Raw genomic sequence first — 24,877 nt, 5'->3', positions numbered from 1 at the left:
ATGCGCGCAAGGAGTGCCGTGCCACGCAGGGGTGTCCCCGCCTAGGGGAGCCCCATGTGCAAGGAGTGCACCCCATAAGGACAGCCACCCAGCTCGAAAGGAAGTGCAGCCTGCCCAGGAATGGCACCGCACATGGAGAGCTGACAAACAAGATGATGCAACAAAAAAAAGAAACACAGATTCCCATGCCGCTGACAACAACAGAAGTGGACAAAGAAGAACACACAGCAAAATGGACACAGAGAGCAGACAATGGGGGGGGGGTTGGAGGGGGAAGGGGAGAGAAATAAATAAATGTTAAAAAAAAAAAGTATGCATGGATGAGAAGGGAGGCAGGAGGTTGGAAGACAAACTAAGACCCAAGCAAACTAAGACAAATCTCCCTGAATGTGGTTAGAAGTTGGGAGAATTATAGAAGGATGTCAAAAAGTCCTCAGCAAAAAAATAAAGGGCACAACCCAGAGGTAAATACAAGTTAGAGGTTGATACCACCATAGGGGAGTGGGTTAGTGCAGTGGTTGAGTGCCTGCTTCCCATATATGAAGTCCTGGGTTCAATCCCTGGTATCTCCTTTAAAAAAAAAAAGTGATGCCATCTTCCACGAAGAAGGGCTTGCATTTTGGGATCCATTCGGGCAAACAGTGCTACATCCAATTAGCTCAAGATCAGTTTTGTGGAAACAATGGAGTCTCCCACTGCTTTGGTCAGAAAGGTCAATAGCCCACTTGGCATAACCCTTCCTTGGGCACTATCCGCTGAACAAAGCATCCTTGTCTCTTCTAGTCACAGAAAAACCCTCAGGGTAAATCTTCTCTGGGCAAAGTGATGAAATCACATTTCCTTCCCCAGAGCAGCCACCACTTTGTGCCAGTGTTCCAGGGAAAAGGAGTCAGATCTAACACCAGACACCAACACCGCCCCCTCGGCCACCAAAACGACCCGAGTGCTTAGGCGATGTGGGTCGGAACCAGGGACTCGCCTTCCGCGAAACTCCTCGGTCCAGGGGCGGGAGCTGGGAGTGTGCAGGCTTTTCTGGATGTTGCTGCTGTTCCTGCAAATGTAACGTTGACTTCTGGAGTTGTGGTGCAGGTATCCAAAAACCAGACTTCGCCACCTCCGAGGGGCTCCTTGTCTCACAACACTGCTCTCCTTCTGTGGGCTAACAAAATGCCTTTTGCCTGTATCTGGCTCTAAACCCACGTCCCTTAAAGCTGCATTTGTTTTCAGAGAGCAAAAAGAATGCTGGCAATCCGAGCCCCTCGCATGACTGTGCTGACCTCGGGGCTCCTTTTGCTGTTTTCTTGTGATGAAGTACAGGGCCTACTCTGTTTAGAATTTGAGTGATAGTCAGCCCCATGAACCTACTGGCAGGTTATAAAAACAACAGCTGCGCTTATCAGAGGATGAAAAGAAATGTGCAAGGCAGAAGCCTCTGGGAGAGTTCTTTTAACCCTTCCCCATCTCTCGAGCCTACCGACTTCCGGCTCCCTGAATCACTTTGTGCACCACTGAAGTAAAGTGGGGAGAAAAAAGCTCTGTGGGAGACTACGGAGCAGGGAGAAACTGGCCAAGAGGACACCTGGACTCCAGCATTTTCTAATGTTCTCAGGATCTCCTCTGAGGACCTGAGAGGACAACCACCCCCAAGGAGTGGCAGCTCCACCCGCGCCCTCCTACAGGCCGGGGCGCTGGCCTAGAGGACAAGGCAGCAGCACCAGGCTCCCCTCAGAGGGTGCTAAGGCTGCGGCTGTGGGAATCAGCAGCACCCCGTCCCTCAGCCTGAGGCAGGCCCAGAGCGGGCTTCGGGCCACAGAGGTGGAGGTCCCACCCCCCCACATTCCCTTTGTGGTCTTGCTCAAGCTGTCTATTTTCTGACGCTCAGGGGCCTCATCTGTAAAACGGGGTTAGCCCTCGTCTGGTAGGGTATGTCCTAGGGCGGCTATAGCAAAGCAGGAGGCTGAAAGCACCAGCTGTGCTCCCTCAGGTCAGCGGTTCAAACCTCTCCCGGCTCCTGGCGGTGGCCAGCAGTCCTCGGTGCCTTCCTCAGTCCCCACCCGTGTCTCCACTTGGCCTTCTCTCCATTCTTCTTCTCCTTCTATAAGGACACCAGCCATACTGATCAGGGCCCTTCTAATCCAGGTTGGCCTCATCTTAATGTATTTCCACCTGCAACGACCCCATTTCCAGGTAAGATCCCATTCTAAGGTACTGGGGGTTTGGACTTCAGCATGTCTTTTGGGGATGCAATTCAATCTGTCACAAGGTAGGAGGAAAGCGTCCAAATTGAGTTTTTGTTGAAGGCACTGTGCTGTACCCCTCAGGCGTGTTGGGGCAGAAGACGACTCTTCCAGGTGCAACGAGGAGGTGCAGTTCAGGCTTCCAACACTCCTCTGATCTCCTAAGCAAATATTTCATTTCAGGCGAAACAAGTTTGGTCTTTTGGCAAAATTCTAAAAGGCTCACTTGGGCTTAATGGCCCTTCCTTGATTCGCCATGGTACAGGACTTGGTTTTCCCCAAGATGGCAGCTGAATGATTGCTACCATGGTCTGAAAATGTCACCAGGGAGCACCTTCCAAGGCACTGCTGAGAATAGCTTCTCTACCTGCCATCCTGGCTGTCAGGTCTGACCTGTGGCCACGACCTTTGGGCTCGGGCACCACTAACTTCCAGAGGCATGCCTGTCACAGGGCACCCCTGGGCCTCCTTTCCAGACCTCTGGGGACTCAAGTGAGCAGTTTCTTCCTGGCAGGTAGCAGTGAGCTGGATGGGGAAAAAAAAACATCTTTCAGGAAAGAATGAAGAAGTGAGGAGTAACCTTCTGCCTTGGACAGAAGAAGCAGAGCGCAGAGTGAGGAGGGACATCCCTCGTCAACCTGACTACTGCATCACAAATGGCAGTTCAGCCTTGTGGCCGTAACTCGGCGCTTTTCCACACGCCTGCTCAGGCACTGATGGGAAGTGCTTTTCATCTACAAGTGCAAGTATGGTGTCCTAAAGCACAGCTGGGTCTAGCCAAGATCAAGGGTTGGATAAAAATCAAGTGCTTCTGCCAGATCGATTCTGTCTAAAGTGGACAAGAAATTGTCAGGCGATGGGAGATGTGGCTCGAGCAGTTGAGCGCCTGCTTCCCACATGGGAGGTCCCGGTGCCTCCTAAAGAAACTTGAAACAAACAAGCAAAACAAACATAAAAACCATCCTGACTCAGGGAAGCCAATGTGGCTCAGTAGTTGAGCACCAGCTTCCCACATACAAATTCTCAGGTTCAATCCCCAGAATTCATCAGGCTACAAATCCAAGGATGACGCTGGTTGCGAGGATGTGAGCTCAGAGGGAGCGTTCTAGATTTGCTGCTTCCCCTACGGACCCAGGATCTTGTGCTCAGGACTGACTTGTCTTCAGCAGACAGGTATCCTGTTCTAACTCCCAGGGGCCCTCTGGTCTCCCGCACCTGCCCAACCCCCTTTGCCTCCACTGTCCTCCTTCACAGGGCCTCAGGGCCTCTGCATGGGCTGTGATCTCAGCCGGCAGTGCCCGACTGGCTCTTCATCTCTTTAGTTTTCCGCTTGAAGGTCACATCCCAATGCCATCTTCTTACAGCCCGGAGCTTCCTTCTGCTCTTTGCCCACTCGGCACCATACTCACTTGGCTGCCCTCCTAGCCAGGCAATCCCTCCACAGGGGCAGAGACCATCCTTGTTCATGGCTGCACTTCCACTAAACAAGCAGGCCATCAAAACAGCACTTCTGGCCACCACAGCCCCCACAGGACCCAACAGACTCCTGGCTCTGGAAGTCACCTGCACACGTGCCCTGCAGAAACACCTGGCATTCTGACCTGTCAGGGGGCGAGGTCCCTGCTGTGAATCAGCAGCTCGGAGGGGATGGGCAGTGCTTTGTTTTAGTTTCCAAGAAAAACACTGGCACACGTGCAGCAGTCCGACTCAGCCAGCGTCCTCCTGAACACTCCTAAACTATGCTGCACGATTCCAAGCACTTGTATGACCTGGGATGCCCAATGGGTCAATTGTCTTCCCAGGGATTGGCAAATGTGGGGAAAACAAGTTACCAGTGCCACACCATGGAGATACTACAATGACCCAAATGGGAAGAGGTTACCCCGGACACCCAGGTGCCTCGCTGAACTTGTATGAGGTGGGAAAGCCCAGAGAGCGTCAGCGTCCTCAGTTCAAGGTGCCAGCTGATAACTCGGAAGCTGTGGGGTCACGGTTAAATGACTTTGAGCCTGGCTTCTCGTCCAAGAGGGACCCAATGCTCCCTCAGAACTGTGAGGACTAAATGAGGCAGCACAGGTCATGGCCTGTGGTGTGTAAGTAATAAACGTTAAGCGCCAATCGAAGGTATGCTGCGACACAAACTATTTGGCAGAAGAGTCTGTGCTCTTTTGAGTCCCGTGAGCCTTAACTTTCAGGAAAATTCCTAATGAAACAGGAAGTCTGTTCTCCCAGACAATCTCCACTTTACTCCTCTCCTTTCCATTCTGTAGTTTTTTGTTTGTTTGTTTGTTTGTTTTTTCTGTAGTTCTTAATGACTCTCTTTACTGAACTACTGCTCTTCCAGGAGATGTTGATAGCTTTTGGCCTCTGGAGGAAGTTGAAGCTGCACATTGTCTGGACTCTTAAGTATAAGCAAAGTGGCAGGACTGAGCCCCCAAGGCAAAGCACCAGAGGGAGCAGTGCTGGCCAAGGAGTTAGGAGGCTGGGGTCTTCCTGGCTGAAAGGGCACCACCTTTCAGTCTTGCCATGGTCCAAATGAGGGAGAGGCCAGATCTCGGGCCCCATCCTTCTTTAAGACAGGCTGACTGTATTAGGTTCATGTAACCAGAGATTCTTAGTAACCAACACTTCCCCTATGTGCTGTGAGGCTTTGCCATCGAGGCTGGTGACAGACACCCTGTGCAGGCCACTCTGAGGACAAATGACTTTTTCCCTTCGAACTGACAATGGCAACAGGTAGCTCCTGGGAAGGCCAGTCTATTTCTTCCAATTCACCAGCAGTGAAGAGAGGGATGAAATGAGTATCCAGGAAAAAGCCTCAGTTTCACCACTCACAGAAGTCACCCCACTTCCAGGGACCCTGAGTCCTCAGCTTCCTTGGCCTGGGGCAAATTGCATTTGGGACCTTTTTAAGGCCTTTAAAACATACACACACAACAAACCAGATATTTGCATTCCGATGTCCACAGCATTATTCACAAACGCTAAAAGATGGAAACCTAAATGCCCATCAATCAGTGAATGTATAAACAAAATGTGGTATATGTATTAGTGGAATACCATTCTGCTCTAAGAAGAAATGAACTTGGGATGCATGTGACAACATGGATGAACCTCAAGGATATTATGTTGAGTGAAATATGCCAGACACAAAAGGACGAGTATTGGATAGACCCACTGATGTGAACTAAATACGATGAGTAAACTTACGGAGTTAACCCACAGAGAATAGGATGGCAGGAGAGAGAACATGGGTTAATGGGGAGCTGACACTGAATTCATGTAGCTTGTTTAATAAGGCCGATTGTAAATATGTGGCAATGGACAGAGGTGATGATAGCACATTATAACACTGCCGATTAATAAATGTGATTGGGGCTGAAAGGGGTAGTCTAGGGAGGTTAATTTTAACTGAAAGACAGCTAGGGAGGCTAAATTTAATTGAAAGACATCTAGAGTATAATCTAGAGACTGTTTAATAGTGATTTTGGTGATAGATGAGAACTGTGGTTAATAATATAAATACAAGAATGTTCTCCTACAAAGTGTTATAAGAATGATACATGGGGAAAATACAACTAATGTAACTTACAGACTATGGTTAAAAGTAATACTGCAATTAAAAAAAAAATTCTCCTTGTGCTCATTTTAATATTTTTTCGGATGTATATGGGAAGCAGGAACTCAACCACTGAGCTCCTCTATATTTTACCTGCTCCCCTGTAATATATTTATAGCAAAGGCAAAGAAGGTACCCTATCAATGCTAAAGGTAAAAAAGAAAATAAATATAAATATGAATATGATTAAGCATTTTTAACTTCATTATCAAGGAGACTTTGGTCATGTCATTTAACCAATTTGTTCCCATTTTTGTATCTCTCTGAACATTGGAGAAACAATTGAGTTTGTTTTTAGGATTAAATGTGATAAATGTGCCTGGACAGATTTTTTTTAGAGTAATTCTCCCATAATTTGTTAAGCTGCATTTTGCCTGTTATTTAATTTTTGAGGTTTAAGTGAAGTTTATTATTTAAAAAAAAACAAAAAACAAAACCAGGTAGCACTTACTGATTCCAAGATTCCTGTATAAATTTAGGCCCACAGAACAGATCTTCTGGAACTAACCACGAATGAAATTTCCATGAGGGTTTCTAGATCAGTTTTCCAGTGGGTTGAAGGAATAAGAGTTTCAAGCAAATTAGAGCATACAGGTTATGTGCCTTTCTTTAATTCAGCATGCTCTTTAGACAGCCTAGCTGCAGACGATGCCAGCACACTGGACACTGTCTTCTTCTCTTCTTCAGGCTTTTCAGTAGGAGAGCAGACCCCATTTCTGTGCTGAGTATTGCATATCTCTTTATATGGATTATGCTAAGGTTACCAGAGAAAATGCATGACACTCAATTAAGTCTGAATTTGATAAATAATGAGTATACCCCAAAGAAATATTTGGGACATACTTCCACTGAAAAATAATTTATCTGAAATTCAAATTTGACTGGGCATCCTTCATTTTTATTTGCCAAACCTTGGAAACCTAATTATAGTCTTTTCAAGCCAATGAAGACTATTTGGTTTTTGGAGAGTCTCAAAAGTATTAATAAGCCCAACCTCTCCCCCAACGACAACAACAAAAAAACCACACAAAGAAACTCAAAACAAAACTTTTTTATTTCTGATACATGTGTTAAGAAAAGATATTTATAAGCATCAAGCAAAAAAAAGAGAGAAAGAAAAAAACTGAAAGAGAATGTGTCTTCTTCCAAGTCTCCCTAATTAAGAGCTCAGCACGCCATGGGCCGCAGAGCCACCAGCTCCTCAGGCAGCTCAAAAGCCACTGGTTGCTACTCCTCAGGGCAGGTAGAGACTGAGGGGAGAAGGAGCCAAGTCCACACATGGCAACTTCCTTAAAGAGGCCGGCCTAGGGCTGAGGGACAGTGGAGGCAGCAGGAGCCAATGGCAAAGGGATGACAGAAGCATGCCCGGGCACTACTGCCACCACAAAGGAAACGTTACTGATTCTATGAAATGCCCAGTGGTCAAGGAGCACCCCCACCACACTCCCAGTCTCTGGGCCTTGGCTGGAGGGCGGGTAGCCCTTCCCACATGCTGCCAGCGTCCCCAGTGAGACTGGGCCTGCACAGCCTCAGGCAGGGCACCGTACTGTGTAGGTGAAGACACAAAACACTTCCCTGAGGTTTTAAAAGTCCATTTATTATCCTGATCAAAAGTCACTCAAAATAATACAGTGGCTTTAAAATTTTATTTTTGCACAGCTATACAGTGTGAATGACTAGCTCACCATCCATGGCAGTTTTAAATAAGTTTAACTCTATAAAATTACTGTTGTAAGGCAAAAAGTCCTCATTGCCACATCAAATTATTAATGAAAACAGAATCAAGAATGATGTGCTGGTGACACAGACTGTGGAGTGGCTTGAAACAAGTTGCTCCTCACCTCTCATAGCACAGGGATCAAGGAGCTAAAAACATCTTAGAAGAATCAAATGACACCTGCAACACACTCCCATATAAAGGACCAGCTAATAAACAATTAATGCAAGACATTCAAAAGTGAATCCTCTTACTTCTTCTTCTTTGTGTAATACAATTTTTCTTCCAGTGGGACTGGGACCATCCCTTCACACTCTCTTACTTCCTTAGTGAGCGGGTGCTTGACAATATTTGGTCGGATCACATCAGTGTCTCGAGACAAATGATCCAGCATGCTTTCCACAACTGTTGTTGGTGCATAAAAATCCACCAAGAAATACCTGCAATAAAATTTAAAAATTACAAATTCCTGCATTCTGAAATACAAGTCCACTCTTCTGGTCAATGTTTTCATTTTACTCTTCCCCAGAAAACATCAACTCCATACAAACACACACCTTTGTTAAAAGACACTACTAGGGAAGCGTATGTGGCTCAAATGACTGGGCTCCCACCTACCACCAGGGAGGTTGCTGGTTCAGATCCCAGCGTCTCCTAAAGAAGACAGCAAACTGGTGTGATGAGCAGGCATGGCAAGCTGATACAAGAGACACAACAAAGCAAGGAACAGAGATTCCTGGTGCCTCCTAAAGAAGACAGCGAGCTAGTGCAACAAGACAATACAACAAGAGATGGAGGGAGGAAAAAACATGATGCAATTAAGCACCTTCCTCTCACATCGGAGGCCCTTGGGTTCAGCTCCTAATGCCTCCTAAATGAAACAAGGAAAATGAACAGATCCAGCAAGTGAAAAACAATAGGGGGGGAATTAATTAATTAATTTTTAAAAGACACTACTAGCTCACCAGCCTACACAGATGTGTAGTAGGAGGCCCAGTCTCCCTCTTCCAATGGTCTGTCCCATTATATTCTTGCGAAAGTGTGAATCCAAACAAATTTTGGGCAGCAAAGAATTGTGACATTACATAGAGGGGGAAGTATTAGAAAGTATGGTAGAATTATGGGTACAAGAACAGAATTTTCTAACCCAGTGACAAGGCTTACTTTTAAAAATCATTAGTTGAGGCTTTGGGAGAACATCCAGGCACTGTGTGTCTTCTCATTTGCCAAAGGATTTTACAGGTGGCCTAATGCACCTACAAGACACAGTAAGTACCCTTAGCCACACCACACAAACAAGGAAGAAGATTAGCAAAGTTATCCTGCACATTCAAGAACTAACAAGGAACAAAAAGAAAATTATTTGAAAGAATTTAACATTAATTTACTCAGATCAGACAAATGCAGATGGGGCATCCCACATAGTTCCTTGGTCTTAGAAAAGAGTAAGCGCTTCAGCAGCAGCCACCTGGATGAGGACACAAAGGAAGAAGCACCTTCTTCCATGCCCAACCCTCCTCACAGTTCTAAAACTTTATGCCACCCTTGTACTGTCCCATAGCACTTTATCACCACCGACAAATCTACAGTATCTATCTGACAGTGGGAGTGTTAGCATGAAAGGTGAGAATTCTCACAGAAGGCAGGAAAAACCAAAATGAAAATGGAAAAAACAGCAAGGATAGAAGTCATAGAAAAAGTATGGCATTTTTGTATAATTCTAGACAAGAGGGGTTCAAACTCTTAAGAAAAAACTTTCCCTGAGCATTCACTCTTAGCCAAGCCTAGGGAGAAAGCCATTCAATAAACAAATAATTAAAAGCACAGAAAAATACCATGCAAACACTCATCAAAAGAAAGCTCAAGAGGCTACTGTCATCGAGACAAAGTAGACTTACCAGAAAGAGAAATACTCAAATCCACAATTAAAGTTGGAGCCCTCACAACTCCTCCCTCAGTCATGAAGAGAACTTGTAGGCATAAAATCAGCAAGAATACAGAAAAAGCAAAAAACGCCACCAAGCAACTGGATCTAACTGAACCTCTACAGAACTCTCCACTCAACTACAGCAGAATATACATTTTTCTCAAGGGCACACAGAACATTTACCAAGACCCACCAGATTCTGGGCCATATAGCAAGTCTCAACAGATCTAAAGGGATTCAAGTCATAAAGAAAGACCTTGGAAAAACCCCCAAGTTCTAGGAAACTAGCACTTACCTTGACAACCTATGTGCCAAATAAGAAATCAAAAGGAAATTAGAAAGTACTTTGAACTGCATGAAAATGAGAACATAATATAACCAAATTTTGGGGATGGTACTATAATAGTACTTGTGAGAAGATTTATAGCATTGAACACCTATGTAAGAAAACTTAGAAAGACCTCAAAATCAATGACCTCAGCTTCCAAACTTAAGAAACTGAAAAAAAGAGCAAATTAAATCTAAAACAAGACAAAAAAGAAAATAACGAAGATCACAGCAGAAACCAATGAAACAGAAAACAGAAAAATAGAGAACATCTATTGGATTAAAAGTCAGTTCATTGGGGAGTAGACATAGCTCAGTGGTTGAGCACCTACTTCCCATGTACAAGGTCCCAGGCTCAATCCCCAGTACCTCCTAAAACAAACAAACAAAAGACTCAGGTATCTATGAGAAAATATCAAAAATCTAACAAAAAAAGTCAGTTCATTGAGAAGATCAACAAAATTAGTAATGCTTCTAGCCAGACTGATGAGTGAGAAGACACAAATTACCAGTATCAGGAATGAGAGAAGTGAAATCACTGCAGATTTTATAGATATTAAAGAGATAATAAAAGAATATTATTGTTAAAGATTGAGTCATGCCCCCCACAAGAGACATGCGCAAGTCCTCTAGTCCTGTGGATGTGAACCCTTGAAGACATGAATTAGTTAAGAAGTGGCCTCATTTGTGAATAGTATCTTCAAAGATCCCATTGAGATAAGAGGAGATTGAATCAGGATGGGCCTTACTTCAGTATGACTGGAGTCTATAATTCCCGAGGCAAAGGAAACTGGACACAGAAGTAGCACCTAGAAGTCAGCAAAAACCAGAGTAACAGCCAGCAGGAGAGCGAGCACACCATGTGACAGGGGACTGCCGAAGAAAGCCCGCCCTGCCAATATCTTGATGTTGAACTTCTAGCCTCCAAAACTATGAAACAATAGATTCTAATGTTTAAGTCAACCCATTGTGTGGTATTTGTTATAGCAGCCCTGGAAAACTAAGACTATGATAAACAATTTTATGCAGTAAATTTGATGACTTAACTTTCCCACAAAGAAAAGCCCTGGCCCAGGGGGTTCACTGATGAATACTACCAAACATTTAAAGGAAAAACACCAGTACTGACACAAACAAGTTCAAAAAATAGAAAAGAACAGAACACTTCTCAATTTAGTCAATGGAGCCAGCATTACCCTGATACCAAAAGCAGACATTAGAAGAAAGAAACAGACCAACAGCTCTCATGAACACAGATTTTTAAAATTCTAAATAAAATTTTAGCAAATCAATTACTATAATATATAAAAAGGATATGTCATGACCAAGTAGAGTTTATCCCAGGTAGGCAAAGTTGGCCTACCATTCAAAAACTAATTTATTTCATCACATTAATAAACTAAAAAAAGAAAAACCATATAATCATTTCAACAGATACAGAAAAAAAAGCATTTAACAAAATCCAATATCCATTCCTAATAAAACCTCTCAGCAAACTAGCAATACAAGGACCTTCCTCAATCTTATAAAAGGCATCTATGTAAAACCTACAACTAACATCATACTTACTAGTTAACCTGCTGAACGTTTTCCCCCTAAGACTGGGGGCAAGACAAGAATGTCCACTCTTACTACTTCTAGACAACACTGTACTGGAGGTTCAATTCAATAAGGCAAGAAAAAGGCGATAAAGAAAAAGAAATAAAAGGCATCCAAATTGGTAAGGAAGAAGTAAAACTGCATTTGCAGATGACATGATTGTGTATAAAGAAAATACAAAGAAATTTATTAAAAAGACAGTAGAACTGGACTGGGAGAGAATGTAAACTACAACATAAACTATAATGCACGGTGTGCAGCAATTCTATAAAATGTGCTCCTCAAATGCAATGAATGTACCACACTAATAAAAGAAGTTGTCAATGTGGGAGGAATGGGAAGTGTGTGGAGTGGGGTATATGGGAATCTCTTATATTTTTAATGTAATATTTTGTGTGATCTATGTATTTTTAAAAAAGATAATAAAAAATTTAAAAAAGATAGAATAAGTGAGTTTATTAGCAAGGTTGCAGGATACAAGATCAATATGTAAAACTCAAATTAATATTTCTAGTACTTACAACAAGCAATCTGATCCTGAAATTAAAAATTAAATACTTGGGAATAAATCTGACAAAAGGTATGCAAGACCTGTATGCTAGAAACTACAAAACACTACTGAGAGAAAGTAAAGATATAAATGCAGAGACATATCTTGTTCACGGGTCAGAAGATTCAAAGTTAATCAGATATCAATTCTCCCCAGTTTGGTCTATAAATTCAATGGACTCCTCATTACAATCCCAAAAAACTTTTTTGTTATAAATGAACAAACTGATTCTAAAGTTCATATGGAAATGCAAAAGACTTAGAAAAGCCAAAACCTTGACAGAGAACGAAAGAGTTGAAGGACTAACGCTACCCTAATTTCAAGACTTACAAAGCTGCAGTCATCAAGACAGTCTGAGTACTGGCATAAAGACAAATGGCTCAACAGAACAGAATAGCGTTCAGAGAATCCAGAAATAGTCCTATACTATATGCACAACTGATTTTCAACAAAGGTTCAAAGTGGACAGGGAATAGTCTATTCAACAAATGGTGCTGGAACAACTGATACCATACGCAAAAAAACAAACTTCAATCCATACCTCATGCCATCTACAAAAATTATCTCAAAAAGGATTGTGGATCTAAATGTAAAATCTTAAACTATATAACCTCCTCAAGAAAAATTAAAAAGTCCTCTTCAAAAGATACCCTTAAGACAATAAAAAGACAAACCACAAAATGAACAGAGTTGAAAGCAACACATTATAACAACTAACACTGTTGATTTATAAATGTGATTGTGACTGAAAGGGGTAGTCTGTGGAAGTAAATGTCAACTGAAAAGAAAATAGAGAATAATCCAGGGAATGTATAAGAGATTTAGGTGGTGGATGAAGATTGTGGTTAGCAGTATACTATAAGAATGCTTTTCTTTTACAAAGTGCTAAGAATATGGTGATGCATGGGAAAATTACAACTAATGTAACTTACAGATGATAATTTACAGTAATACTGTGATATTTTGCAGCAATGGCAAGAAGATATTTTTTCATACCAAGGGACAACAATGGTAGGGTATAAGGGGTATGGGATTCTTCCTTTTGGAGTAATGAAAACATTCTAAAATTGAGGTGATGACAGCCACAACTCTGTGATGAAGATGAGAACCACTGAGTATACACTTTGAATGGATTGTACAAAGCATGGGAGTGTATAATCCAGGAGTGGAAGACAGGAATGTTTTCTCCTGAGCGATAGCAAATACATAATACTAATATAAAGTGTTAAATTGAGTGGGTTGGAGGAAAAAATATATAAAATGTAAGATATGGGCTATAGTTAGCAGTAATATTTTGAAGATGCTCTTTCATCATTTGTAACAAATGTTTCACAACAATGCAAGGTGATGGTGATGGGGAAATGTATAAGAGACTGGTATGATGATATGCATGTTTGTTTTGTAAATTCTCAAATTTGACTATACAGTTATTGTTTATATATGTTCATGTATGAATTATACACTTCAGTAAAATTTTATTTTAAAAAAAGACTAAACATAATATTGAAAATCATATCTCCTCTATATTTTTTATTTAACATTTATGTAATCTAAGGCTTCTTTAAAAAGAAAAGAAAATCATATGTCTGGATAAAGAACATGTACCCAGAATAAAGAACTCTCAAAATTTGATAAGAAAACAAATGTGTAAAAAATGGGCATAAAAAATGAACACATATTTCATCAAAGATACATGACAGCAATTAAGGACATGAAAAGATGCTTAACACCATTTAGTCATTAAAGAAAAACAATTAAAACCACGGGGATACTATTAGAATGGCTACTATAAAATAAACACTGGCCATACCAAGTGTTGGTGGGAACAGAGGACTGGCACTTTCATATGCTGCTGATGGGAATGCAAAACAATACAACCACTTTGGAAAACAGTTTGGCAGTTTCTTAAAAAGTTAAACATACACCTGCTATTATAATCAAGTCATTCTACACATACAGATTTATCCAAGAGACATTAAATCATGTGTCCATACAATGACTTCTATACCAAAGTTCATAGCAGCGTATTTTTAACAACTACAAACCAGAAACAATCATCCATCAAAATGAGAAATGATAAATCAACTGCAGTATATTCATATAATTCTATTCAGCAATAAAAAGGAATAAATTACTCTCTTGCCTTTGCCCTGTCCCACTGCCTGTCCCAGTGCCTCTTCCTGCCTTCTGTGCCCTGCTCTCACCATATTCCCCCCTACCATGATGAACAACACGCAAAAAAAAAACCCTGGGCATTTATCATCTATAATGTGGAATCGTACTCTATAAATCAGCCCTCTCCATCACTCTTTGGCCCCTTCCTCTCTACCTGGGACCCATGATCTGTTACTTTCTCCCATTTCTCTTCCCTCCCTACCTTAATAAATTACTGGCCTGTTTTTTTTTTTTTTAAAAAAAGGAATAATGTATAGATAAGTACTATTGATGAATCTCAAAGTAATGATTCTCAGAATAGTGGTAGAAACTGGAGTTAAAGAATATATCCTGTCTGATCTCATCTACAGTGCAATTCTAGAAAGTATAAACTAATCTATCTACTGAAAGATTACTGGTTGTCCTGGGATAGCGAAACAGGTGGAAGGAGGGATTGTGCAAAAGGAATTTTTCAAGGTGATGAATATGTTTATTATCTTGACTGTGGTGAAGTTCCATGGATTTAGACATATATATATATATATATGTCAAGTCTTATTGAATGGCACACTTTAAATATGTGTACTTTATTGTATGCCAATTTTACCTCTATAAAACTGTTAAAGGTTACTTAGGAGGCTGAATGGGCAAGGCATGGTAAATGACTTGATACAGGGAAGGAAGGCAATGAAGGAGCAATTACAGCTGATGAAGACTCCCAGACTTTCTTGATAAATGTTCCCATCCACTATCCAGCAAACTTCTTGAGGCAGCAACTTGGACATTTGTAAAGAAACCAAATCTGGCCAAATTCTCCACAGCTTAATTTGCTTGTCTATTTCTACACCATACAGCAGGCACTAGGGTTGCAATCATCCAAATCATGAACTGCTCATTCGTTCAACATTTGACTATTGACTGCTTATTATGAGCAAGGCTCTGGATTGGAGCCTACAAAATAAATATGCTCAACCTCAAATCACCTCCTCCTGGACAGCCATCAGCCCCTTTCCCCCATCCCCACCAAATTTTTAATTTCATTCTGGCCATCTGCTAGCCAGGGCACCCAACAAAGCTCCCAGCATTCCTTTTTCACCCATTTATCCATTCACTCAGTCTTTTTTTTTTTGGAGGTATTGGGGATTGAACCCAGGACCTCATACATGGGAAGCAAGCGCTCAACCACCTGAGCTACATCTGCTCTCCTCACTGTTTCTTTTCACTCATGAAAACGTCTTTCCAAACTACCATGGGTTATCATTATGGATTGCACCCTGTCTGCCAATATTCCCAGCTTACTTAAATTGTAGAGCAGGTTTTCTCTGAACACATACACGTTTTCTCTGAGCATCTCTTACTCTACCCACTGTCTAGTTCCCTTAGGAAAATCATCCTTTCTCGCTTTATTCCACTACAGACCTGTGCTGATGGCTTGGGGCTGGTGAAGCGCTGTTTACTACACAGGATAACAGGGAGCGGAGAGCTGCTAAGCACCTGACCACTGGAGGCACTCGGGACCGCAGCCCCTCCCCTCGGCCAGCCCTGCACGGCTCCGGGCCCCTCCCTCCAGCACTTCCACAAGCAACTCCTACTCACCCTTCCTCACAGTCAAGAATTCAAGTTAGTAAAATACCATGTGTGGGGTTGTTTTGGTTTGAATTATGAGAGCGTTAACAGCACTGCTTTCTTCCAGTTTCTATTCAGCTGCACCACAGGCTTAGGAAGACTTTTTGTTGCCTAGACCAGAAATCTAAACATGTTTCTGAAAAAAGCATGTTTACACTTGCCAACAACCAATTCAACCATCCCCAAATCAGTTCTCAAGCAACCTGTCAACTGTGTTCTCCATACACCAGAACTCACCAAATCGTCCCTAGACATACACCCAAAGCTATGGATACCATTTTGTGATAAGGGCAAACAGGAAACCCATGGATGGAAACTAGAAGCTAGACATATGAGAAACCTCGCATTTTAGAACTTAAAAAGAAATGTCTTACACAGCACTTTCCAAGTTTCAAAGCGTTTTCAACTTAAGGAGTTTCTGAGGAAAAGGACAGAGGGGAAATGGAGGTCCCACTCATGTGGCAATTCAGGAAATGGTGGAAGAAGTGGTGTCGAAGGTTGGTTTGGATCCAGCAGCCTTCTCTCCAGCAACAATTACTAAGACTAGGAGTTCTCAAAGCACTTCCTACCTTTGAGTCTTACAGTCTAATGTGGGTAAGAGAGACTCAGAATTATAACGCAGGACACAAGACGCCACAGACAGCTTTTGGAGCACCAATGGGTCACAGAATCATAGAAAGCAAGTGCTGGAAAAGACCACATGGATAATACAATCCAACCCCTTCAGGGTGGTTATGAGGTAACTGAAGCCCAGAGAGGACCTCATCTGCCAAGGGGTCACAAAATGAAAGGCAGGCTCAGGACCCCAGACTGCACAGTGCCTCTCTCTATCACATGTCTTGTTCACTAGCACTGAGCTTTCTGGAAGCCCCAGGCCTGCAAATTCTGAGTGATCTCTGGCTATTGGAGGTTCCCCATTGCTCCCCAGATCCCTTGGGCCTTTCGTACTCTAGATACCGCTCTGCCTTCCCTCCACCAAGCATGACACTCTCCTCCCAACCAAACCCACCCAAGAGCACTGGCCAAAATACCCTTGGGTTTATGTCCACAACCACAACTTGTGACAATATTTCATATGCATCACTGTGAAGATCTGTGCCTGGGGCTCATGTGGACAAAAACCACTTCCACCCCCATCTCCTGATTACACCATGGAAATTTCCATGAAAAGGAAACACTACCAAAGCATAGAAAGGGGGAAGTGGCTGATAGATGGGGAGATCTTACTGAATTCACCACTCTCTGTTAAAAGCTGAACTCCTAATGCTCCCAATTCTGCTCTCAGGGAACCAAGCTGTACCTCTCCCTCCCCCACATGAGGGAACCAGGTCAAAGACCAAGATAAACTCAAACTCTGTCTGCAGCGGTGGCCCAAGTACACAGGTACATTTATGGCTGTCCCATACAGAAGGGCCTTGACCCTTTTCTGACTGCTTCCAGTATATACTCTTGTGTTCTCACCTATTTACCTTGGGGCAAACTGAACTGGTCAATCAACATCTACTATAGGCTCCAGGCTGTGTGTGCCTCATCTTTTTAACCTCCTTCTAGAGGACAAGGCTGTGTGTGCCTCACCTTTTTCAACTTCTGATGTCTTCCAGCTGGGAAGGGAGGCCACATGCACAGAAAAAACTATCCCCCAGAGAGCCCCAAAAGAGAGTCAGCACAAACAAGCAGCAGATACAAGGACTCCTGTGCTAGTAGAGACCCAGGCTTCCGCACCTGCACAAGCCTCCCACCCTGCTGTGGACACCCAGCCCTGCTGCTGGCTCTCCAAACCACCAAGACCTGACAAAGGAGAGTGGGACTTTCTACAGCCGTGACAGCAGAGTGTAGCTCCACAGTGCCATTTTCATAAATGAAGATAGTGAGGCCCATAACAACCTATGTGGGTTATGGGCCTAGACAACTTCTGATGCCTGCAAGGATCCCTTTCCCACAACAGCACAGGCTTAGGACAGGCCTGTAAAGAACTCCTGAGACCTGTTTCCTCTATCCCGTTGAAGGCTGCCAGGGAGAAACCATCCGCAAACCCAGATGAGCTGATGCTCCAGGGAGGCGCCAGAAGGGGAGATCCAAGGTCACTTGAGGAACCGGACAGCCGTTCTTCCCCACCTTCATCCTGGCCCTATGTTGGCTTCTTCCCTTCATCACGGGCAGAATCAAAACACAAGACCAGGGAGCGATGGAGCTCAAGTGACTGAGCACCTGCTTCCCAAGTATGAGGTCCCAGGTTCAATCCCCAGTGCCTCCAAAAAACAAACATATAAATTAAAAAACCAACTCTCAATGGAGAGGCGATACAGCCCAGTGTTTGAGCACCTGCTTCCCATGTATGAGGCCCTGGGTTCAATCACTAGCACCTCCTAAAATACACAAACAACCCCACAGGACCAGAGGTCCTAACACACGTGGACTCTTATCTCCATCCTCTCAATAAGCTCCCACTCAGGGTAGAAGAGTTCAGAATTACAACTGCACTGAAACTGCCCAGACATACCAAAAGGCTGACATTCCAATAAGAAAAAAAATAGTTTTCCAAAAATCCAGCTCAATCATCTAAAATCTAAATATCATATCATACATCTCAAACACCTCCAACCATGTGCTACAGGAGCTCAAGTAAAGTGGTGGTTTTTCAGACCGGGAAGCCAGGGCTGACGTAAGCATTACCATCACCTTAATTACAAAGCCCAGCAACATTTATATTTTAAGGTGTTTTCCCATGTGTGGTTCTAATTATAGAATCACATCATCTACACAGGTTGGCGTCAGTTTTACCTGAGCATCTTTCTCTTCTATTAAAAAACACTTAACTTTTATGCAACATCAACTACAGAAGTACAAGTAAGAAGATGATTGATACCAGGCAGGAAGAAGAGGCACAAGCTGGAGGAAGAGCCAAGTATTTTGTAGGTAGAACCTGACTACATGGTCTTCAAGGGGGATAATTTGCCTGTCTCTGTATTTCTTACAATGCTCTTATACTACAAAACCCTACACTACAATACCTGAAACCCCAGAAAAATGGCTTCTCTTGGACAGTGCCTAATACTGGAAAATGAGGGTCCCAAGAACACTCCACCCAGAGCAGTAGTTTCATGAGCGGAAAACACCAGCAGCTCTCAGTGTCCCTTCTGTCCCGCCCCTCTAGGGTTCCACTCACATCACGTGCAGACACAAAGCTATGCAGACTTCCTGGGGCTGCCAGTCCCAAACTAGTAGGGAATGTGTCTTCCTGTAATGCTTCTAAATGTCAAGAGCATGCTTTTTTATTTCACTTCTGTCTGAACCCAATCGTTTTCCTAAAAAGAGACCTGCTTGAATTTGGGCTATAGGCTTTGTCTCTGTCTCAGACATAGCCACACTCACATAAACCCTCCCCTTCTCCCTAGCAGACAAGTGGAAATTTCCACCCAAGCGCTCAGTGGCTCCCAGGGTGGGGGAGGGATCTGCAGCCCTGAAGCATCCTTCAGCCTCTGAAGAAAGCAAGCCAGCTCCGTTTGAATGTCAGTTCCTAGACTATACAGATACAACCTTGCTGGGTGCAGGCTTCACCGAGGCAAGAGAGTCATTCACCTTCAAGACAAGGCACCCTTTCATGGCAATGTCCCATGTCTTTTTACATCTGCTGGGTCTGATTCTTACAAATCTTGGGACTCTGCTACTACAAAAGAAGCCTCCAAGGCCACAGCAGTCCTGCCTTGTAACTTACACACAGGAAGGGGGTCAGGATGCTGTCCTTGACTTAATGCTAGCAGAAGAGCACGAGAACATGGAAATGTTCACAATGGGGAAAAACACGGAAGAGAATCAGTCTCCTCCAGGAGGGTGCCAGCTCTCCTGGAGTAGGCTGCAAGCACATTTGGGACTTGCTCAGTAAAATTCCACTGATTTATCATAGGGCCAGTTATTTTTAACATTCTGCTTACCCGTAAATAGAAGCCTATTTTATATGTAGGCCAGCAGATCTTTACTATAAAAGCACCTATCCAAATTTTAAAGCAGATGAGAACGGGGAAGAAGGGGCAAAAGAGGCAAGAAAAAATCCTTTTTATCAGGCTGGCGTTGAACAAGTTGGCCTGATATACTGCAGTAAAATCACCTGGTAAAAACAGAACAAAAAACCTTCTGGGGCATCCTGGGGCAAACAAGCACAAGCCCAACCCAGGAATATGGACCACAGTTTCTTCAACAGCTCACTCTCCTGCACAGAAAATCAACCTCAGTCTCCGTCCAGTCCAGTTTAAGGAAAGAGAGCCTTAAACTAGGATGTGCAATCCTGGAGAAGGATGTTCAAGTGGTTCTGGCAAAGGATGACTGAAACCAAGACTGAGTAACACGCCTGCCCCTTTTTAGGAAGGTTCTAAGTAAGCAGAAGGGAGCAGTGGGAAGAGATGCTAATGTAACATCCTCTTCTTTGGGGCCCCACGGAAGGTGGGGACAAAATACTACACACCAACCTGACCTTTCCCACAGAGCTGATGAGGTAGGCAAGTGAAGTAAGAAAGGGGAGATCATCTAGGGACCCACAAGAGACCAAAGCCAACCCAGAGCTGGGAATGGACCCCAGGCCTTAGAGACCTCCTCTGGGTAGGTCCCCAAAGGCTTTCAGACACCACCCCGTGATGACAGATGGTGAGCAGGGCCAGAAGCTTCCATCGGTAAAGCCTGGTCCTGAAGACCCAACTCTTCAACCACCCCAACCTGGCCTGAGCAGCAGCAGAGGCATCTGGTCAAATCCTGTCCCTAAACACCCATCATGGACTTAAGAGACTTCCCTTGGGAAATTAATAAATGACAGGTGTCAGAGATACCTTGCCTGTCCATGAGAAGGGTGCCCTGACTCAGGCTCTACTCTGCTGTCAAGAAGAACACAGAAACAGCATTTTTAAAACAAGTTTTGAAATGGTACTCAGCTGTACATAAATGGCTCGCCCAATTCTACTGACCTGCACCAATTTTAGGTTTCTGCGGACTGGCCTGGGAACCTAACCATTAAGTTGTTCCATTGGGAAAATAGGTTCCCAGTTATAAACAACAGACTTACAGACAAACTTCTGGAACATAACCAGTTTCTAGAGTGGGGACTGACCAAAGAATTTGGAACATAATAAGTGTATTTTAATTTTTGGTGTAAACTGGTAATATACTTAATATAGTAATAAATACCAGGTACTACTTCCAAAGCCTAACCCCCTCCTCTGAGAAGACTCCCCAGATAACCCTGAAGTAGGAGGATCCTTCCTCCCTAGGCCCTTTTATACCTCCTGTTCTTCTGGGTCTCCTTGGCATGTAAGTCACAGGGAGATGGATCTAGAGGACATAAAGACAGGAAAACTCAGTAGCTGTCACCCAGTATGATGGGAAATAACTGCAACAGAAGTGCCTGGGGCTCAACCCGCCTGGCACTCACTCCCTGGTCATGCTGGCCCCTTTGCACATCCTAGTAGCATTATGCAGTCAAGTCCCTATCAGACCAGAAACAACTTGTGACCAGGAACCACAACGATCACCTGAATCACCAAGACCTACGAATACCACTAGGACACACTTCTCCCTGTGAAGTGTTAAAGCAATAAACACAGATTACCAACAGAACCACAATGCGCCAGGGATTCTCTAAGTCCTCTGAGAGATTCATTCATTAGCTGGCTAAAAAGGATTTCAAATCAGTGCCACGCCAAAATTAGATATATCCCATGACCTCCAGGGCTACTGTAAAAGAGTCACAACTTTTAATGCCAAATTTGTAACTGCCAAGTCTACTCTATTCCTTCACAACCACTTCAAAACAGTGAGCCTTCCCAGTACCCAGATTAATGTCTGGTACATGAGCCACTCGTAAATGTCTGTAACACCTTTCTGTGGTTATGTATAACATATAAAAAGTTTTTGCTGAATGAACAAAATGCCTGGTACAAACATGGCCAGGGCCAATGACTATGGGCCGAAGCCAAGAGACTATCAGACTAACCTCAAGTTCCATAATGCCCATTTCTGACACACCACACAATTCCAAATCTTTATCCAAATAACCCCAAAACACATTAGTCCCTCATATCTTCATTTACCAAAAGTCATCATGGTCTCGTCACCCTCAACCCCCAAGATAGCTCCCTCATCTGTTTGCTTGTTGTTGTTGGGTTGTTTTGTCTGCTTGTTGTCTGTTTTTCTTCTTTAGGAGGCACTGGGAACTGAGCCTGGGAACTCCCATGTGGGAGGCAGGCACTCCACTGCTTGAGCCACATTCTCTCCCTGTGCATTTTTTTTTCTCCCTCATTGTCTGTTCTTCTGTTTTTTGGGTTTTTGTTTGCTTGTTGTCTGCTTGTCTTCTTTAGGAGCCACCAGGAACTGAACCTGGGACCTCCCACGTGGGAGGGGTATGCCCAGCTGCTCGAGCCACATTTGTTCCCCATGGTCTCTTCTTATTGGGTCTCATAAAAATAAAGTACCATGGTCAAAATAAGATTGGGAAATGCAGATATCTTATTGAAGGGCTGCTCACCATTTATATGTCAGTGAGTGTTCTGAGTCCCTAAAAGGGATTCAATTATGCAAGATTTCCCACATCTAACTGATCACAGACACACAGCCCTTCTGCATTTCGGTGGAACATCTCCATGAAACTAGTGTGTCAGAAATCATACTTTGGAAAATAACTGCCTTCAACAAATGAATATCAGACAGTGATATTCCAGGAAAAAACACTTAAAATATGAACATCCCCCACTGACTGGGACCACCTTTCTGACTACATGTAATGCACATGTATAATTACACTTTAGGAATGTTGCCTCTCTGTGCTAAGGAGTCTACACTTAACTACATTACTCTTTTTTTTTTTTTTTTAAGACTTATTTTATTTATTCCCATCCTCTCATTTTGCACTTGCTATCTGTTCTCTTCTTTTTTTCAGGAGGCACTGGGAACTGAACCCGGGACCTCCCATGTGAGAAGGAGGCACCCAATCACTTGAGCCACCTCTGCTCTCTGCTTGATGTCTCCCTCATTGTGTTTCTTCACTGTGTCTCTTTGCTGTGTCATCTTGTTGTGCCAGCTCACTGTGCCAGCCCATCACATCAGCTCACTGTCTTGCTCATCTTCTTTAGGAGGCACCAGGAACCAACCTGGGGACTTCCCATGTGGTAGGCAGGTGCCCACCTGCTTGAGCCACATCCACTTCCCTCTACATTATTTTAGGAACAGAAATAAAATCAGCAAATATAAACAAACTAAGTGACTACAACACAGCCCTTGTTAGGGCTGTGTACCTTGTCAGCAATCCAGGCTGTTGTTGTGAGCAGTTCTGGCTTAGTCCCGGGTGGATCCTTCCACGAAACAGAAATAGCACCACACCCACTGCTCCCCACCCTAATACTGTGCAAGAGGTCTGCAAACCAAATGTGCTAATGCCATGGTTCTCAAAGTGTGGTCCTCGACCAAGCAGCATCAGCATTACTTGGGCACTTGTTAGAAATGCAGATTCTAGGATGCTGGTTGTGCCAGCCCTCAACAAAGTCAAATCCTCTACTTGGGAAAAGGGCAGAAAGAAGCACCCCTACTGAAAATCCACACAAACACCAAGGGAATGAGGACACTGCCACAAGAAGAGGAAGCTAACTTATCTCTGTGTTTGGTGCCTACCAACAGAGAACCTGGCTAATCATTCTTGGCCAATGAATATGCTGCTCTTTGAACAAAAAAGCAAAAGGGTTCATAGCTTAGCTGTCAGAACCCATTTTTAGTTTAAAAAAAAAAAAACAAGAAAGAAATGTTACACACATGCACACATACACACACAACCTCCATCCCTCATTGTTATTTTGATCGTGGAAGAAGGCTAGCCACAGTAAATTCCATGTTGCCTAGCAACACCTCAGGCACTCTCTTAAAAGGCACTCTCAAAAAGCTAAACACAAACACAAAATAAGGTGAAGCAATCAGAAGATGCCACTGACAGCAGGTGCCTCATCTCAGCAGCAGGTCTTGATGCAGTAGGAAAGCCCTCAGGCCCCTGCACGCTTCACCCTCAAAGGATCACCAGCACCTGAGGGGCTAAGAGCAGCATTCTCACAACATGCAGGAGGGTCTACAGAGCGCCTATGCAGAGACGATACTCCTTGATGCCTGGGACAATGCAACCAGGATGAGTCCCCAAGGACGTGGGAAGTACAGATGATATATGACTTGTTCAAAGTCATACAGACAGAGCTCATGAGTCTTCTCCCAATTCTGGACTTTTTCTATTAGGCTAAAAACGACTTCCCATCTTCTCCATTGCCTACTTCTGGAAAACCCAACAATATGAAAAGACTCATCCTCTATAAGAGAAACCATGGATGTAAAAAGACACCATTAGGGTTTAGAGAAGCTTTAAACCAACTCAACAAACTGGTCTCAAAGCATTTCTATGGAGATAGCTATTACTATAGAATCAAATCCTTGGCATATGTTTCAGGAAGTTGATAGGGGGCTGTGGGAAGAAAAAAGGTCCATTAGAGAAAAATTGTGATTTATTAGGTAGAGCAGGTAGTAAACCCTTTTCCTCTTGCAGATTAGGATCTGGTTATAAACATTAGCCATAAGAAACAAACTGTGCTTATTAGCTACAACCTACATATTTACAAAGAATGCCTTCAGCATGTGGACAACACATTGCTTACGGTGGCATTTTACTGAAGACAAAAGTTAGAGAAATGCCAGGGGAAAAAGGTGTGTAGGTTAACAAGAAAAGTTTTCTGCTATTGAGACCTCATATACTTGTAGCTCCTAGCACAGCCTATATGTTTGTCTTCTGGTCAAAGTTTAACAAGTGCCAGTATAACTGCCTCCCTTCTGCGCGTGGCATCCCCAGGACACACGCCGCACCCCACTGGGCACACTCAGGATCTGTGAGGCTGTAGGGAGTTCTAGGATGGATTGTATTCTTGACTGAACCCATCAAAGACATTTCTGGTGATTCCTAAAGAAACCTACCCTCCTCGGCTGTGCCGCTGATTATGGGAGGAGATCTTATAAGGAAGCGCTCGCTCGCCCAGGTTTTCCAGGTTCCTCACTATGGCTCCTCTGTCCATCAGGGCTTCAATCGTGCGTTTCAAAGCTGCAGCGGTCTCTGGCT

The 24,877-nt window shown here is 43.5% G+C and overlaps 1 protein-coding gene across 2 annotated transcripts in view; it reads right to left on the bottom strand.

The window, feature by feature from the left end:
• Positions 1-7,874: 7,874 nt before the first annotated feature.
• SLC5A3 (solute carrier family 5 member 3) overlaps positions 7,875-24,877 on the bottom strand; it is a 69,708-nt gene continuing 52,705 nt past the window's right edge. Inside the window, exons 3-5 of one of the 2 annotated variants that reach the window (XR_011648709.1) lie at positions 24,736-24,875; positions 8,738-8,829; positions 7,877-8,013 (exon numbers count right to left, since the gene is read on the bottom strand). The gene's annotated coding sequence lies outside the window, so the exon portion shown is untranslated. Of the gene's footprint in view, positions 8,014-8,737; positions 8,830-24,735; positions 24,876-24,877 lie in introns of both variants that reach the window. The other variant, XR_011648710.1, reaches the window with a different exon arrangement.

This window comes from Dasypus novemcinctus, chromosome 4, assembly GCF_030445035.2.
Source record: "Dasypus novemcinctus isolate mDasNov1 chromosome 4, mDasNov1.1.hap2, whole genome shotgun sequence".
Taxonomy (NCBI): Eukaryota; Metazoa; Chordata; class Mammalia; order Cingulata; family Dasypodidae; genus Dasypus; species Dasypus novemcinctus.
Note: the sequence above shows the minus strand (reverse complement) of the source record. Positions and strands in the feature narration are given on the sequence as shown.